Source organism: Puma concolor, chromosome B1 (assembly GCF_028749965.1).
Source record: "Puma concolor isolate L17-30 chromosome B1, mPumCon1.1.hap2, whole genome shotgun sequence".
In the NCBI taxonomy this organism is placed as follows: Eukaryota; Metazoa; Chordata; class Mammalia; order Carnivora; family Felidae; genus Puma; species Puma concolor.
This window is the reverse complement of record NC_141670.1, coordinates 76,714,856-76,731,028: the sequence shown is the minus strand read 5'-3', so window position 1 is coordinate 76,731,028 and position 16,173 is coordinate 76,714,856. Positions and strand designations below refer to the sequence as shown.

The 16,173-nt window shown below is 41.3% G+C and overlaps 1 protein-coding gene across 2 annotated transcripts in view; it reads left to right on the top strand.

Annotated features, from left to right (window-relative positions):
- Positions 1 to 509: 509 nt before the first annotated feature.
- The window catches only part of FHIP1A (FHF complex subunit HOOK interacting protein 1A), a 250,330-nt gene continuing 234,666 nt past the window's right edge, over positions 510 to 16,173 (top strand). For both annotated transcript variants that reach the window (XM_025922080.2, XM_086704108.1), the window contains exon 1: positions 510 to 817. The gene's annotated coding sequence lies outside the window, so the exon portion shown is untranslated. The remainder of the gene's footprint in view (positions 818 to 16,173) is intronic.

The window sequence follows — 16,173 nt, the reverse complement described above, 5'->3', positions numbered from 1 at the left end:
AGTGAAAGAAATTGGAGTGGGGAGAGGGCACCGCTGGCTGCCGTCAAACCTTTGGGGAGCAAGAAATCTAAAACGTCCGTGACATGCGGAGTTGTCTGACTTCCTCCACCCCGCAGGACCCAAGAAACCAGCCTTGTGGCCGGTTCATAAATATTGATTTATTTTTTCGTTGGTGGGGAGGTGTGAGAGCGGTTGTGTGTGAAGGGATGCAGTGCAGACAAAAGACGAACCCCTAAAGGCGGGGTGGGGTGTACTCCACGTCGCCCGGGTTAAGTTTCGGTGGAAAGTTTCCTTCCGAGGCTCCTCCCCCTTCACCCTGGAAACCCGCGCAAGGCTGCCGCGCCGCGGAGCCCAAGCCCGGGCGCACCTGGCGGCCGCGCGTCCCAAGGGCAGGGGTGGGGGCGGGGCTGGCGGCGGCCGGGGCGGGGCCGAGCTCCGTGCTCCCCAGGGCTGCCGGGCAGGTTGGGCCCCGCCTTGCCCCGGCTCGCCCCGCCCCGCCCTCGCTCCTAGGAGCACAGAGTTGGGAGGGGGGAGTGGTGCAGAGCCCCGGATCCGCGCGGCTCAGCCGCCCGCTGACGCATGGTCGGAAAGTTGCGCTCAAACCTTCTCCCTTCTCCTACTTTCTTCCTAGGGCCGGGCTGTTGAGTTGGAGCCGGGCAGGGAGGAGCGGGCTCTCCGCCCCTCCTGGAGTCCGGCGCGGGTGGCGGCTCGGGGTCCAGTGTACCCTGGACGGCGGCACAAACTTTCCCGACAGTTTGGGGACACTTGTCCGGAGCGTCCCGCACTGTGTGGAAGGAGGAGCCGAGTCCGCGGGCAGGTACGTGGCACCCTGCTTGGAGCTTTGCAGCTTGAGGACTTCTTTTACTTTAGGGGGTTAAGGGAGTGGGGAGAGCAGACGCGTCCTTTCTCTGCATTCCGCCGACTGGGCTGGAGGAGCAGGTATTGGGATGGGGGTTGCACTGGGAATACCCCAAACTAGATCGCTGCATCGGGCCGCAGCACGGCGGGGACGAGGTGGCTGCGAGAGCCGCGGGACCCGGCGTTACTCGGTGACTGACCCCGGGAGAGAGAGAGCCGGCTTATTTTGACGGAGAAAGATGTCATCCGGTCTCTCCACCTCTTTCCTTGGTCCCTGGGGCCAGAGAGCGGGGGTCCTACGGGAGGAAGGCGAGGCGAAGAGATCTGGGGCTCAGTTTTTCTCCCCAAGCCACCTCGCTTTCGCGGGAGACCGAGGTGGCGTCCCTCTGAGGTTTGTAGCACTCTCCCGGTGTAAGGGCGGACTTGTTGGGTGGCTCTTGCTCAGTTTCGTAAGGTCTCTAATGAAGCTGCGTTCAAATCATGGTGGTTGTTATTGATGTCGTGCCTGCATGCCTGTCCGTCTGTCTCCCGCCCCGACTCCAACAATGCTTCCTTGTTAACCCCGTTTCTGCTAGGGAATGAACTAGCTGCTGTTCTATTTCAAGCCTGGCCAGGGTGAGGTGTTGGTAGCAGCTGTAGTCTTGTTTGTTTGGAACTTTGGGAATCACGTGACCTCTGTCTCACCTACCTGGATCCATCCCTTAACAGACCCGGCTTCCACCATTCAGCAAGTGCTGCAGCCTCAGCCATTCAGTGACGGGGAGATATCCCCATTGGAGGAAGGATCCCCAAGCTGAGGAGTAGTAGTAGGCAGTGTCAACCGATTGGGCCCACACCCAGCTTTCTCGGGAAGGGCTGTGCTATCAAATTCATCTTGTTAGGAAGTCATCTGCTCTCTGCTAATAGCCATAGCAGCCTGATGAAATTATGTAGGTCATTGAAAAATAATTCCTGCTTAATCACCTTTATCCTGTTGATTAATGAGAGAAAAGATTTCCTTTCCTTAATGTACCATGCCTGCTTGACAGGGTCACCTGCCTGACCTCAAGTTTACTTGTAAACCTGGCACTGGACCCGATGTTGTCCCTGCCTCAAACCTAGCGTACCCCAGCCGAAGTCTACATTTGGAGAACATTAGTGGTCTCCTTTGGACAGATGTAATGCAGGAGATTCAGTCCATAAATTTTAATGCTGCATCTTGTCGGCTTTAGATAACTTTTCAGATAATTAAAAGCTGGTTTCTTTTAGCTCCAGTTAATCCCTTTCCATAGAACTCATAAGAATTATGCCCATGCTTGTCCTGAAACTGTTTGGGGTCTCCTTTTTCATTTGTCCTATAGCTTTAGGAACAGGACTAAACCGTGTGGGGTGGGTGAAAATGGCAAAAGAAACCGAGCATCCCTGAACTAGATTCAGAGAGAGGTTTAGAGTGGTCTAATATTTTAGGCCCAGCTAGCTTCCTTATTGTCTCTAAACAGAGACACTCTAGGTTGTATTGCTTTTAATGTAGGCCTTTGAAGACTAGAAATGAAAGGGTGATTCGGAGTAATGCATCACTGGACAGTTCTGCATCATAATATCTCAAGTTTGGCTCAGAACACTTTCTCTACGAAGTTCATTCTATCATAATAGGAAGCCAATAGATAATGTCTACAAGTCAAAAAGCAAATGTACAAACAAATTATTTCAAAATAGAGAGGTACATATTAGAAACAAGAGTTGCTTGAGGGGTGACTTTTGAAATTTTGTTCTCATATTACTCAAAATAAAATTTTGGTAAGGAAGCTTCCTCTCCAGGTGAATAGAAAACTAAATTGCCTTCTCAAATCCATGCTTAGGTATTTATTTTATATTCTGTGTACATGTGAGCCCTTTGAAGAACTGGACACTCAGATTCTGGCCTTGGAACACAATTGATATCTATTTCACTCTTATTTTCAGTGACTTCTAACTCAGCCTAAGTAGAGGAACAGTGCTCAAGAGTGACCAATAATGTCAGGGATTTCATTTATACGGATCTGGTCTCTTAGTAAAGGCAAGAGCAGAAAGTAACATTTCTGTATGTTTTATGATTAGCTTTATAATTAGCAAAGTACTTTGACATGTACCATATTTGTGCTTTGTGATTTAACCATTTTGTAGTGGGTGCTATTATATTTAGATTATATAGGAGGGAAACAGTTAAGATTCAGAGAAAATAAGGAACTTCTAGGTATATACTTCTATCAGCCTTTTAAAAGGAAAAGGTAAGCAGTTCAGCCAAATTTATTCAGGGTAACAGAGGAACTGCAATTCAGGACAGGCAATTGATGGTGAACTATAGGCAGGTTGGGAGAATAAAAGGGGAGAGTATCCTTTTATAGAGAAAAGGAGCAAGTTGGGAGGGCTTTTGAACAAGAGTTCTTTGGAAGAAAAATGAGATTTCCAAGCGGTAGTGGCTTCTCATTGGCTGCAGGTGAGGGCAGTTTGCTGTTGCTGGGCTGAGAGGAAATTTTTCTTCTGGATTGTGCAAGCTGTGACTATGAGTGGTACGTGTGTCAGAGCCCTCCCTTTTTGGCTTCCCAACTCCAATTTTGAGTCTGGTTTCCTTAACACATTTTTACATTTCCCTATTGTGATCAAAATATTTCTTTAAGAGCATCACTGATCAAGAGTTGGGTCATCTGTTCTTATTAGAAACATTTTTATTTCTTGATGTGAGGAAGAACCTTTCCTAGGGTCCTGTCCCATGTCAAGGGAAAGGGCCCAGGTTGGAAACTGTTGAGGCCACATTTGAGTAACAAGGGTGAGTAGAAGAGAGAACTCTCAGGCATTTCCCATCTAAAGTCTATATCTTAGGTTGTAAGCATTGGAGATCATGTTGATGCATTTAGCCAGCATCACCTTATTGGGTATGTTATTTCTACCCAAAGGTTTGACAGGCACCAGGTACAAAGTTTGAAAATGATTATATAAAATAAGATGAGCAGAATAATGACTCCAGTTTGTGTAATAGTCCTAAACCAGGAGCCTAAACCTGAAGGTAACTAGCCAAAGAGATCAAAGGATCACGGATCATCAGGTGGAATTTGTTGTAGCAATATACTTGTTCCCTAATTTTATGTATTTGGGTTTCTGGTTCTTTGGAAGAATTTATTCATGTGTGTTAGTTGCTTGCTATCACACAAATACCTCTGTATTTAGCAAGTGGGTAATCAAGGACGATGTGATGGTCCAAAACTACTTTAACCAATGAGTCAAATAATTGTGGTTGGACTGCTATTGTCTTAACAGAGGAATTGGCAAGTTTTCCCAACTCCAGAGAGAGATTTCTAATAATGTGTTCATTGGTGTGAGTACCTACAATAGAGGCATCCAGAGTCCTGTATACCTCTGGGGAGTTCCTGGTGAATGCAGAGTTGAAGGTTTAGGGAGGAAGACCACAGGAAGGCTTCAGATTTATTGTGGATGTTCACAGAGACAGTTATTCTAGCAAGCATTGGCCTCCAACCCGCCAGCTGTCTAAACATTCATAGGCCCACTGAGAGGCTGGGTTGCCACAAAGATAAAACCAGGTAGTGCATATAAGATTCCTGCTAGGGTTTGATTATTAATAGGGCTCTTAATTGGGATTTTTCAGTTGGTCCTTTCAAGCTAAGGGTCAATGGTGTTTGAGGAACAAGTAGGGAGAAACCATATTGTTCTGTGGACTTTGCTCTCAAAGACCATATAGAGAGGAGGTTGTTTGGCTAGGGCAAGCAGACCTAAGGTAGTAGTGGGAATGGGAAACTGTATGGGTGGAATTGGTATGATTAGTTGCATTGAGAGTTATGGCAGGGGAGAGATCAAACCAAGGTACAGGAAAACGTGGTTGTAGAAATTTGACTTAGTGACAAATATCCATAGAGGTGCAGGTATAGTTAGTGGTTGTAGTGGAGATGAAGGAGAAGGTTGCTGTGAGGAAGACTACAAGGTCATGGCTGTCCTGGACAGATTGGGGTTTTGATGACAGGGTTTGTTCAACAGAATCTGAACTATCAGGAAGGTTTCCCCCTTTTTTGAGGGATTGGGAAACGTGAAGGAGGGTGTTGTCCCTCCAGGATAGTGAAGGAGAAAACGGATAAGAAAAAGCAGAAAGAGTATTGGCCTGATGCCATCATCTTGGGGAAAGCTGTCTGCTCCAGCTGTTGTCTGCTTCAGTTCCTGGAAATCTTTAATTTGAGGCCACCAGTTGGTGTACAAGTCCAGTCAGGTTTTAGAGTTTTCTTTACATGGAACACATGGATCTAGGAGTCTACTCCTTGGATTTTGGCTGCACAGGGATTAGTCAGTAACACTTGATAAACGCCTTTTTCTAGTGTGGTTGAAGAGAGTCTTATTGGAGATATCTTTTCCAATAAACAAAATGCCAAGGTTGCAGGGTGTGATGTTTGGGTCTTCATCTCCTGGGAACACACTGTGAAAAGATTGCTCTACTTGAGCATGATTATTTTCAAGAGATGTAATTAGACATTCGCAATATTGAGCTGTATCTCCTTTTATTAGGTGCAGGTAAAAAGACGTGGAAGCTAGATTTACAGGGAACCCAGTAAATAACTCAAAGGATGAGAGTTTATGAGCTCCAAAGGGGGTGGATCTGAGATTTAGAAGAACCAACCAACCACCAAGGCATTTGGAGAGTTTCCACAAATTTTGCCAGTTGGGTTTTGATGATGCCTTTGGTTCACTTGACTAGTCCTGAGGAGTGAGAATGATAACTACAGTGAAAATGCTGTAGAACTGGCCAAACAGCACAGACTTGCCATGATATTTGACGAGTAAAAATGGGTTCCCTGGTAGCTGTGAAGCTCAAGAGGGATTCCCTGTGTATAGATGCTTTTCTAATAGGATTTTAGCTTCTTTAGAGGCAGTAGCTTGTCTACCTGGAAAGGCTTGACCCAGTGGGAAAACATGCAAATTATTACCAAAACATATTTATATCTGTAAGATGGAAGTAGCTGAATAAATCCATTTGCCAAACCTTGAATGGTCCATTAGGCAATTTAAAGTGCCCAGGAACTGTGCAGACGGGTTGCCCTGGATTTTCTTTTGGGCAGGTGGGACAAGTAAAGTAGGCATTTTCTGAAGCCTTGTTAATATTTCCCTACCAGTATTGGTTCCTAAACATCTCATTTTATGTATCAACTGATAGTTTAATGCATGTACAGTTGTCAGTAGTGGGAGTTTTAGAATTTCTGGTAGGGCTATTTTTTTATTTGACCCAAACCAGAGGTTTCTCTTCTTATACCAGCAACCATCCGATTGCCAGTACTATTTTTTCCTTTCCAGTGCTGATCATTGGGTGTCTCTAGTCAGTTTCTCCACATTATCATCTGAAGATGAGTTCCTTTGGACCACGACAGAAGTTTGACTTTGGAACTTTGGAGGGCAGTCTATTTTGCAGAAATGTCAGCAAGGTCATTTCCTTTAGCTTTCCAAAAGTCAAGCTTAGAATGCTCTGTAATCTTAGTAATAGCCAAAGCAGCAGATAATAGTATAGCATCCAATAATTTCTGGAAAAAAAGTCTGCTTTTAATTTTGTCTCTGAAGGAAGCCACATTGTTGCCATAACATTTCAAAGTCATGAGCCACTCCAGAGGTGTATCTACTATCTGTGTAAACGTTGGCAGTTTTGCCATTGATTAGGATAGAGGCCCCAGTGTGTATGGTTTGGTTTGTTGGGCCAAAGTAGCCAAAGTTAAAGGTGCTGCTTTAGTTCCTTCAGAAGGAGTTGATATTGCATACTCAGCGTGATATTTACCATCTTCATTTTGCACATAAGAACCATCAGTGAACCATGAGTAGTCAGTGTTACTCAAAGAGTTTTCTATAAGTCATCACAGGGAGTCAGAGGGTGATCTGTTGGTATTGAGCAGTTATGGGGGGTTTCGTCAGAGTAGGAGGGGAAAAATAGTAGCAGGGCTAAGGTTTTTACAGTGATTTATTACAGTGATGAATTATTACAGTGACTTACTAAGTGAGACAGCCCACTGAAAGATGCTATGATGAGAGTTAAGAACTTCAAACTGCATGTGGCACAAAGATGGTTAAAGGAGATCCTATGACTATTTCCTTAGTGGTCTTTGTAAGAGGGCAGTAGAAGACATAAGTGTGAGGCATGGGGTATCCACAGGCTACAGGATCTAGTTGTTGGCTGTAATATCCAATGGATCAATGGCAATCTCCATGCTTTCGGGTGAGCGCTTCAAGGGCATTCCCTTCTTTTTCATATACAGGAAGGGAGTTGACAATCGGGGTGTCCAAGGACAGGTGTTTTTTTGTTTTTTTAACTTTTAGGATTTGAAAAGTCATGTTATCTGAATCTTTCAGATGTTAGATTCAGATTTAGTAGTTTTTAACAAAGTGTATAAATCTTGGGCCATAAGGGGAAAGTTTGGGATCCAGTTGCTACAATAACCTGCCAGTCCAAGAAAACCTCGCAATTCATGTTTGATTTTGGGCTTGCCAACACCTGTTGTTGCTTGTGTTGTTAATTTTAGCCATTCTGACAGGTGTGAGGTGGTATCTCATCGTGGTTTTGATTTGTATTTCCCTAATACTGAGTAATGTCGAGCATCTTTTCATGTGTCTGTTAGCCATCTGGATGTCTTCTTCAGAAAAGCGTCTATGCTTGTCTTCTGCCCATTTCTTAACTGGGTTGTTTGTTTTTTGGGTGTTGAGTTTGCTAAGTTCTTTATAGCTTTTGGATACTAACTCTTTATCAGATATGTCATTTGCAAATATCTTCTCCCATTCTGTAGGCGGCCTTTTAGTTTTGCTGATTATTCCTTCATTGTGCAGAACCTTTTTATCTTGATAAAGTTGCAGTAGTTCATGTTTACTTTTGTGTCCCTTGCCTCTGGCAACATGTCGGGTAAGAAGTTGCTCTGGCCAAGGTCAAAGAGGTTGCTGCCTGTGTTCTCTTCCAGGATTTGGATGGTTTCCTGTCTCATTTTAGGTCTTTCATCCATTTTGAATTTATTTTTGTATATGGTGTAAGAAAGTGGTCCAGTTTTATTCTTCTGCATGTTTCTATCCAGTTTTCCCAGCACCGTTTGTTGTTTTCCATTGGATATTCTTTCTTGCTTTGTTGAAGGTTTGTTGACCATAGAAATGTCAACCTTTTAAAAGAAAAAAGGTAAACTGTTCAGCCAGCAAAAATTGAGCTTATTTGGGAAAGTGGAAAAATTACAGTTGGGACAAACAAACTATGGGGTACCATAGGCAAACAAAGGAGAGTGTTTCTTTATAGAGGTAAGGAGGAAGTTTAGAGGGATTTGTTTTGAACAAAAGTTTATTGGAGGAAAATGAGAGTTCTAAGTGGTGGTGGCTTCTCATTGGCTGTAGGCGAGGGCAGCTTGCTGTTGCTGGGCTGAGAGGAAACCTTCTTTTTTCCTGCACTATACAAGCTGTGACCACAAGTGGTATGCGTCTCAGAGACCTCTCTTCGAGGGTTCCCAACTCCAGTTTTGAGTTAGGTTTCCTTAGCACATTTTCACACTCTGCTGCTATACATCGTGGACTCAAACCCGAATCCAGGATTTTTAATACAGAGGCCAAGCTTTTAATTTTTTGCCTGCTACGTTTTGTGAAGTGTTTGGATGTGAAATGAAAGCTTATTTATTAACCAAAATGTGACCTCACTGGGGACAGGATGCTATGTAAATATGTACACACATATATGTGTATGTAATTTTTATATCGTTTGCATCTCAACAGTGTGGCTATACCTGGGGAAGTGGGGTGAATAAATGCCCCGATAGATTGAGAAAAGAACTTTTTATAATGTCTAAAACTGAAAAAACAAAACCTGGGAAATTCTAATTTAAATGTGTGATTTACAAATGTGGAATTAATTACCAGAAGAAATATCTTGCAGAGTTGAAGGAGCTTCTTCTGGGGAATGGAATTCAGGGGTGGAGAAGAGACACACAGGAGTCTGCTGTTTTTGGCTATGTTACTTTACAACTTTGTATCGTATATGCTATGATGTGTACAGGTATATTATTTAAAAAAATCCTTTGGCGAGAATAGCATAGCGGTCTGTTTTCAGAATTTTAGAACTGAAAGGACTATAGCGACTCTTTATGGCCAGTTTTTTCATTTTGCAGGTGAGCAGATTGAGGTATGGGAGTTTAAATGTTTGTCAGGGTCCCATGACTGTAGAGACAAACCTCTCCTAGCACAAGTTCATACCATCCCCAGGCAGTGGAACATTTCCCCATGTTTGTTTCTCCACAATTACCTTTCTAGGCAATTCTCTTTTCCACTTTGATCTAGTTTTTTTGCAATGTTTAAATAGGTTATGGAACTGTGGATTCAAGAGTAGTTATCTCTTAACCCCTCATATTTCCATTATGAAAAAGCTTCAAGTATCTTTACAGTCTGCAGACTCTGTACCTTTTCTTGTGAATTCTGTATTAACTTGTAGTTAGAATTAGAGACACTGAATGCAGTTTGTCTGCAACTGTTTAGGAAGTGACAGCATTGCTCAGTTGAATTTGATAAGTACTGGAATTTGGGCTCAACTTCTATCCTGAGAAGCTGTGACTAACAGGAGATGCTAGCTAAGGAGGTGTTTCCAGTATCTGTGTGTGTGGCTTAAATTTGAAGTTCTGAGAAGGATATAACTTTTCTAAAAGGGAGGTAGAGACAGATGTTATTTTAGAGCAATTATAGAAAAGTGGTTTTGTTTTGTTTTGTTTTTTGTTTTTTTGGCATTGTTTGGTTTTTAGAGAGGGCACGCACGAACGGGGGAGAGGGGCAAAAGGGAGAGAGAGAGAGAATCTCAAGCAGGCTCCATGTTTACTGTGGAGCCTGATGTGGGGCTCCATCTCACAATCCTGTGGTCATGACCTGAGTTGAAATCAAGAGTTGGTCGCTCAACTGACTGAGCCACCAGGCGCCCCTAGAAAAGTTTTTAACATCTATGTTTTCTCTTTATCCTAAGTTTTTCTCCTACTTCCCTTTGAAGTATATCACTAACTTAAAATAAAACTTTATTCTTTCTGATTATACACATAGTACATATTATTCAACAATCAAATATTATGGAAATATGTCATGTTTAAATTTGAAGTGCACTGTAATCTAATGTTCTGGAGAAACTGCTATAAATAGGTACATGTTTTTCCTCCAAACTTATCTCCATATTAAAATATTATTGTGGTTGTTACCGAGTACATGGGTAATACTAAACAACTTTCAACTTGGTTTTTATTTTAGCTTAATATATATAACTTAAAAGTATTTCCATGCCCCTACATACAGAGCATTTCGGCTGTGTAATAGCACATCACAGGTTATTTAAACTGTTTCCTGTTGTTGGAAATTTGGGTGGTTTCCCATTTTTCTATATTAAGAACAGCATTTTAGAGAATATCCCCTAAAGTACACTTGTGTGAATGTTTTCTATAGCGAAGTTTTGTGAAAGTCAAAGACATGAAAATATTAAATTTCTCTAATTTATACTTCCTGTAATAGTGTCCCTCCATGTAAAATTATGTCAACACCTTTTTTCTTAATGTGTAAGACTGAAGATAGAAATGATTCATATGTGATCAGACACTGAAATAGGAGGTCATAGTAGCAAAGGCTCTGAGCTTTTAGGTGGGTCTTGCCTCATTTGCTCACATTGCGAGTTCCTTTTGGTTTTAATGTTTTCCCCAAGAGAAGATAGTAATTGATAACAGCTATAAAAATATTCTGCAGTTGTTGGACGAGCTGCTAATTAGTTTTAATGGAGCATAGTTTTTTTTTTTTTTTCCCCAAACATTTTCCGAAGAACGTTATTCTAGGACATGCCTTTAAGGAGTTCAGCGAATCCACTAGGTGGTGCAGAACACAGAATGAGTGTATCTTAGCTCTTCTTATATTGTTAAAGTTTATTTCTAATGAAATACTGGTAATGGGTTAATTTTAAGACCTTTAGGTTTATAGAAAGTGCCAGGAATGGATTTCACTTTTCTGTGTGTGAAAAATGTGAAAAATGATACTTTGATAAATGTGATAAATGTTACTTTGATAAATTTCATGACTCAGGGTCATTGAAGCAAGCACATCTCAGGGATTCCTGTGGCAAAGTGTTTATTGACTATCTGAGAGAGTCGATTAATAGTTTCACTGAGTTCAAGCTTTGTTCATAGCTATTAGATTAGAGGATTAGATTTCATGCCTCAAAATGAGTGTCTTCTGTTTGGTTTGTGTTCATGGAACTTGTACTTGGGATTCATTCATTTTAGTATTTTCTTTGTAATATATCAAAACGAGTATAGAAAACGTATATAAGTGTGTGTACACACATATGTATACATGCATGTATTGATGTGTAAGTGTATTTTAACAGTGTCTTAAGTAGCTCTGTTAGCGTGAATATTTGGTGCATCTTCAACGTGAAGATGACGTCTGTCCATCTTTGTTTTATTAGGGGAAATGTTTCTTGACATTTTTTTATATGAAACATTTTCTTTTTTCTTCAAGTTTATTTATGTATTTTTGAGAAAGAGAGAGAGAGCGAGCAAGCAGGGGAGGGGCAGAGAGTGAGGAAGAGAGAGGATCCCATGGCTGACAGTGCAGAACCTGCCATGGGGCTTGACCTCATGGACCGTGAGATCATGACCTGAGTGGAAATCAAGAGTCGGACACTTAACTGACTGAGCCACCCAGGTGCTCTTATATGAAAAAATTTTTTTAATAAAACTATTTCTTAAGACATGGGGGTACTTTATAGTTGGCATGTGCTCTTATTTTGATCTTTTTGGGATGCAACCTGTCTAATGTATTCTTGATTATTGTCTATTCTGTAACATGAAGTCAGTTTTTTAAGTTGAGTATTTAAAATCTCTCCTATTTGTGTATATATTCAAAATGTTGACATTTTGCTTATTTTAAGCAAGATGTAGTCATTTAAATGTGTGTGAAAAATCTGACAGCGGGACTGTTGTTGCCCTCGATTTGCTTCAGGAAACACTATTTACCTGAGTTGTATTAAATGCTTAATGGTTAATGCAAATTTCTTATCAGCTTGATTAAGTTTCACCTTCTCTGCATTCCCTCCTGGTACTTCTCCAATGTGTTACTGTTTAAGACCTTGCATGTCCTATTTGAAAAGCAGACACTGGAGTTGCTACAGAAGAACCCACTTGCAACTTGAGTTTGGGTGTGTGGGGTCTGCTTGTGTTGCTGCCTCCCGTTCTTTTCCCCTTAAAGTAATCCTACCTTTTGAACATGTTTTAGAGTTAGTCTGTCACTGAGGAGTGGTCATTCCTTCACAGTGAATCATAAAATGAGTAGGTCTGATTAGGCTTCCTGACTCGAGCCTGACTGACTCAACCTGCTGTCTTCTGAGCTTCTCCGTATAGGCATGTCAGGGGCAAACTCTCAACTTGGCTCTCTTCCCCATGTGGATAATTTATAAATGCATCCTCTCGCTGACCTTTGGAATCTTAGGCTTGCTTCTCCAATTCCTGCTGGACAGGTCTACGTTTGGATCCAGATATCAAATTAAACTATAGGGTAGCACTTATGAGTAAGTGCATCTTAATCACCTAGCAGAGTACCTTATATCAAATAGAACCCTATACATGTTTGTTGTTTGTTGATGATCTATCTACTTCTTACTGTCACATGGTCAATTATAATATATTTTTTAAATGTTTATTTTAAAAATAACATGAGAGTGTGCGCGCGCGAGAGTGTCTGAGCAGGGAAGTGGCAGGGAGGGGAGAGAGAGAATCCCAAGCAGGTTCCATGCAGAGCCTGTATGCGGGGCTAGAATCCATGAACCATGAGATCCTGACCTGAGCTGAAATCAAGAGTTGGACACTTAACTGAGCCACCCAGGTGTCCACAATTATATTTTTAAATCTTGTTTCTGTTTCTGGTTTTTCTTTCTCTAGTCCATTTTCATGCTAAAGTCAGTCTGATTTTATAAAGTGTATCTTTGCCTGTGTCACTGATCATGGTCCTTGTTTCCTACTGGTAATGACTCAACTCAAAGTGGGGTGATAAATTTATGTGCCAACTTGACTGGGCCACAGGATGTCCAGATATTTAGTTAAACAGTATTCTGTGTATGTCTGTGAGAGTATTTTTGGATGAGATTTAACATTTGAATTGTTAGACTGAGTAAAGCAGATTGCCTTTGTTGTGGGTGGGCCTCATTCAATCTGTTGAAGACCTGAATTGGACAAAAAGCTGAATAAAGAAAAATTCACACTCTTTGCCTGACTGTTTTTGATCTAGGCCATCCATCTCTACCTTTAGACTGAAACTTGAACTGTATTATTGGCTCTCCTGCTTCTCTGACCTGCTAACTGTAGACTGTGGGACTTTTCAGCCTTCATAATTGCTTGAGCCAATTCCTTATAATAAATCTCTCTCTCTGTCTGTGGGGTGTGTGTGTGTGTGTGTGTGTGTGTGTGTGTGTGTGTGTGTGTAAAATCTTCTATTGGTTCTGTTTCTCTGGAGAATCCTGAGTGATACACAAGGCATCCATCTATGATCTGGTTGCCAGGCTGGTCTGTTCTCATTCTGGAGCAGATGCTACCTATGCCTTTTCATCCAACTCTGCTGGGAGTAACCCTTCCTTTTTCTAGTTATTTCAGTGATGCACATTCTTCAAAGCCCAGTTCAGAGCTTGTGTCCTCCACTAAGTCTTTCTTGCTATCTTTTGCTGTAGCAGTTTCTTGGCATGTGAATCTCTGGACTGAAATTTTACAAGCTGAGTCATTTGATGCCTTGCAGTGTCATCTTGTATACATTTGACCTTCTTCCCAATTAGATTATAAATTCCTTTAGGAATTTAAGAATCCTTTAGGAATTCCAGCCCTATCCTTCCAAATCCTCCATTGTTCTTGATGTTAACTTTTACTTAGTAGGTGGCCAGAGAATGTCTACTGATTTTTTTTTAAAGCACCAAGATCTACCTAGGGAAGGGAAGGCAAATCATGCTTCCTTGCCCACCCTCCGTATTGAACCCAATAAGAAATGTCTAATTCATTTGCCACAAGACCCCAAAGTCTTTATCAATGCCATGCTCCAGGGAGACTCTGCAAGTTGTTTGGGGTTGTTACCAGAAATGAAACCTATATATCATCCTTGAACTAGATCCAACTTTGAGAAAAAAATTGAGTCCTAAAGTCTTGTTGAAATGAGCCCATTCCTGAGGCACTGGTTTGCCTGGTTTACTTTTACTGTCATCTGCTTTGCTCGTGTCTCTCATAATTCCCTTTGCTCTGCTTCTGGCTAAGTCTTTTTGTATCTTCTTCTGTAAATACGCTATATAGCACATTTTTGTCAATAATTTTGAACAAGGGTGAAGGAAAAGAAATAATAAAATGAGCTATATGTTCCTAGGGAATTTAGATTTGTCAAATTTTATGCAAATTTTATTCAAGCAGAGTATGATTTTCCTCATTTTCCCACAACCGAACGTAGTTTTTGAGGAACACCATTGGAAATCCGACCTCATTCTGCTCTGTTCTTCAGCTTATCTTTTTTTTTTTTTTTTAAAGATTTTATTTATTTATTTTTTAAGTAATCTCCACATCCAACATGGGGCTTGAACTCACGATCCTGAGATCAAGAGTCACATGCTGTACTGATGGTCTGCTCATCTTTTAAGCTCAAAATACTGGAAACACTTTCTACTTTCCATCTTCCTTACCCTGCTCTTCTGCATTTATCTTCTAACATATTATAATTTACTTATTTATTATGTGTACTGTTTATTGACTCTCTCCCTTAGTAAGAATATAGAACTCCAAAAAGGATAGCAATCTTTGGCCATATTAGTATTGGCTGTCTTTGGCTGTATATCCCAAGACACAGACTCGTGCTTGACATTCAGTAAGAATTTGTTGAACTGAGTGGGAGTTTGCTAACTTGGAGGTCTTCACTCCCTACCATTTGTTGCTTAGCTTTTCTTTTGTATTCTTTTGTATTCTCTGAAAGAGAATGGTTACTAAAGATCACTTCTATCCAGAACAGGTTAGTTCTTTCAAACCATATAACTACCTGTTCCCCAGATCTGTGCATTTGTAATAATAGCCATATCACAACAGAAGTTTATAGTCCCTTGGCTGTTCATGGTTTACAAAGCACTTTCATCTATATGATCTCATTTCAGATATTCTTAAGCCTGTGACAGGTTTCCATTCTTTAGGGGCTTTTACCAAAGTATGCAAGTCAGCAAGTGAGACAGTATGTCTTGTCTCACCAGGGGATGCATTCTTCAGTATGTGCTGGGCATACCTCCCCTTGACTGTTGTTCCAAAATTACATGTGCCTCTTCAGTGTCCTCTGGCCTTTTAGGAACAATCATTCTGTTCCCCAGAACTGTGCCTATATGGTGTCAGGTCCTCAAGGAAAGTGATAAAAATGAGAAAGTGATAAAAAAAACCACTTTGTTGTGATAAAAATGAGAAAGGGTAAAAAAAAAAAAAAACAGACAACCGTCAATATACATTTATGGGACTCTTTTCAATGGAAGCTACTTGGCTGGATGCTGAAAAACTATTGCCTCAAAGTTCATTTGCTAGCAAGAGCTACACGTGGACTTGGCTAGCAGGAATTGGAGGCACAAGCATGAAATTGAGAAAGTTGGCCCAAAGGATGCAGATACAGTAGAGGTGAGAACTGGTGGTGATTAGATTCTCCACCAGTAAGTTGCTTTTACTGTCCTGGCCTCTCTCCTTTTTAGCTGTGAAGATGAAACCATTTTCTTCCTAAAGGCCTTCTGTTCCTGCCTCCAAGCCATGGGAGCGCTCGATAACTATTAGTGTCTAATGATGACACAGGAATATTCCTCTGAGCAATTGGAGAGCTGTAGGCGTGTCACATGTTGACAGGTGCTCACAAATCTCTTTTTGCTGTTTTGAAATATCACTGCCAGGGGAGTTGTATACAACTTGTTCTGACAGAGTAGTCTTAAATATTCATTCCTTTTACCTATTACTTTAAGAGAAATGCCAGCATTTAGTCTTCAGGCTGCCAGTAGCAATCTTGGTGAAATTGTATTATAACTTTTTCAAGATACTTATTTTCATATAGTTCATTTATTTATACATCAATACATTAATGTTACTTTTAATGATGGAGGAAAATACACTTTGAGGTTAGTGGAAACTCAGGGGTTACCTGGAAGTCTCTGATCATTTATACTTTCTGGTAAGTTAAGTAGCAAGGATTTATATTGTGGGAGGCAGGATGGCAGTTTAAATACACATCGGGTTCAAGTCCCTACCCTGCCATTTGTAAATGTGTGACTTTGGACAAGTTACTTTCCTTGGATGAATC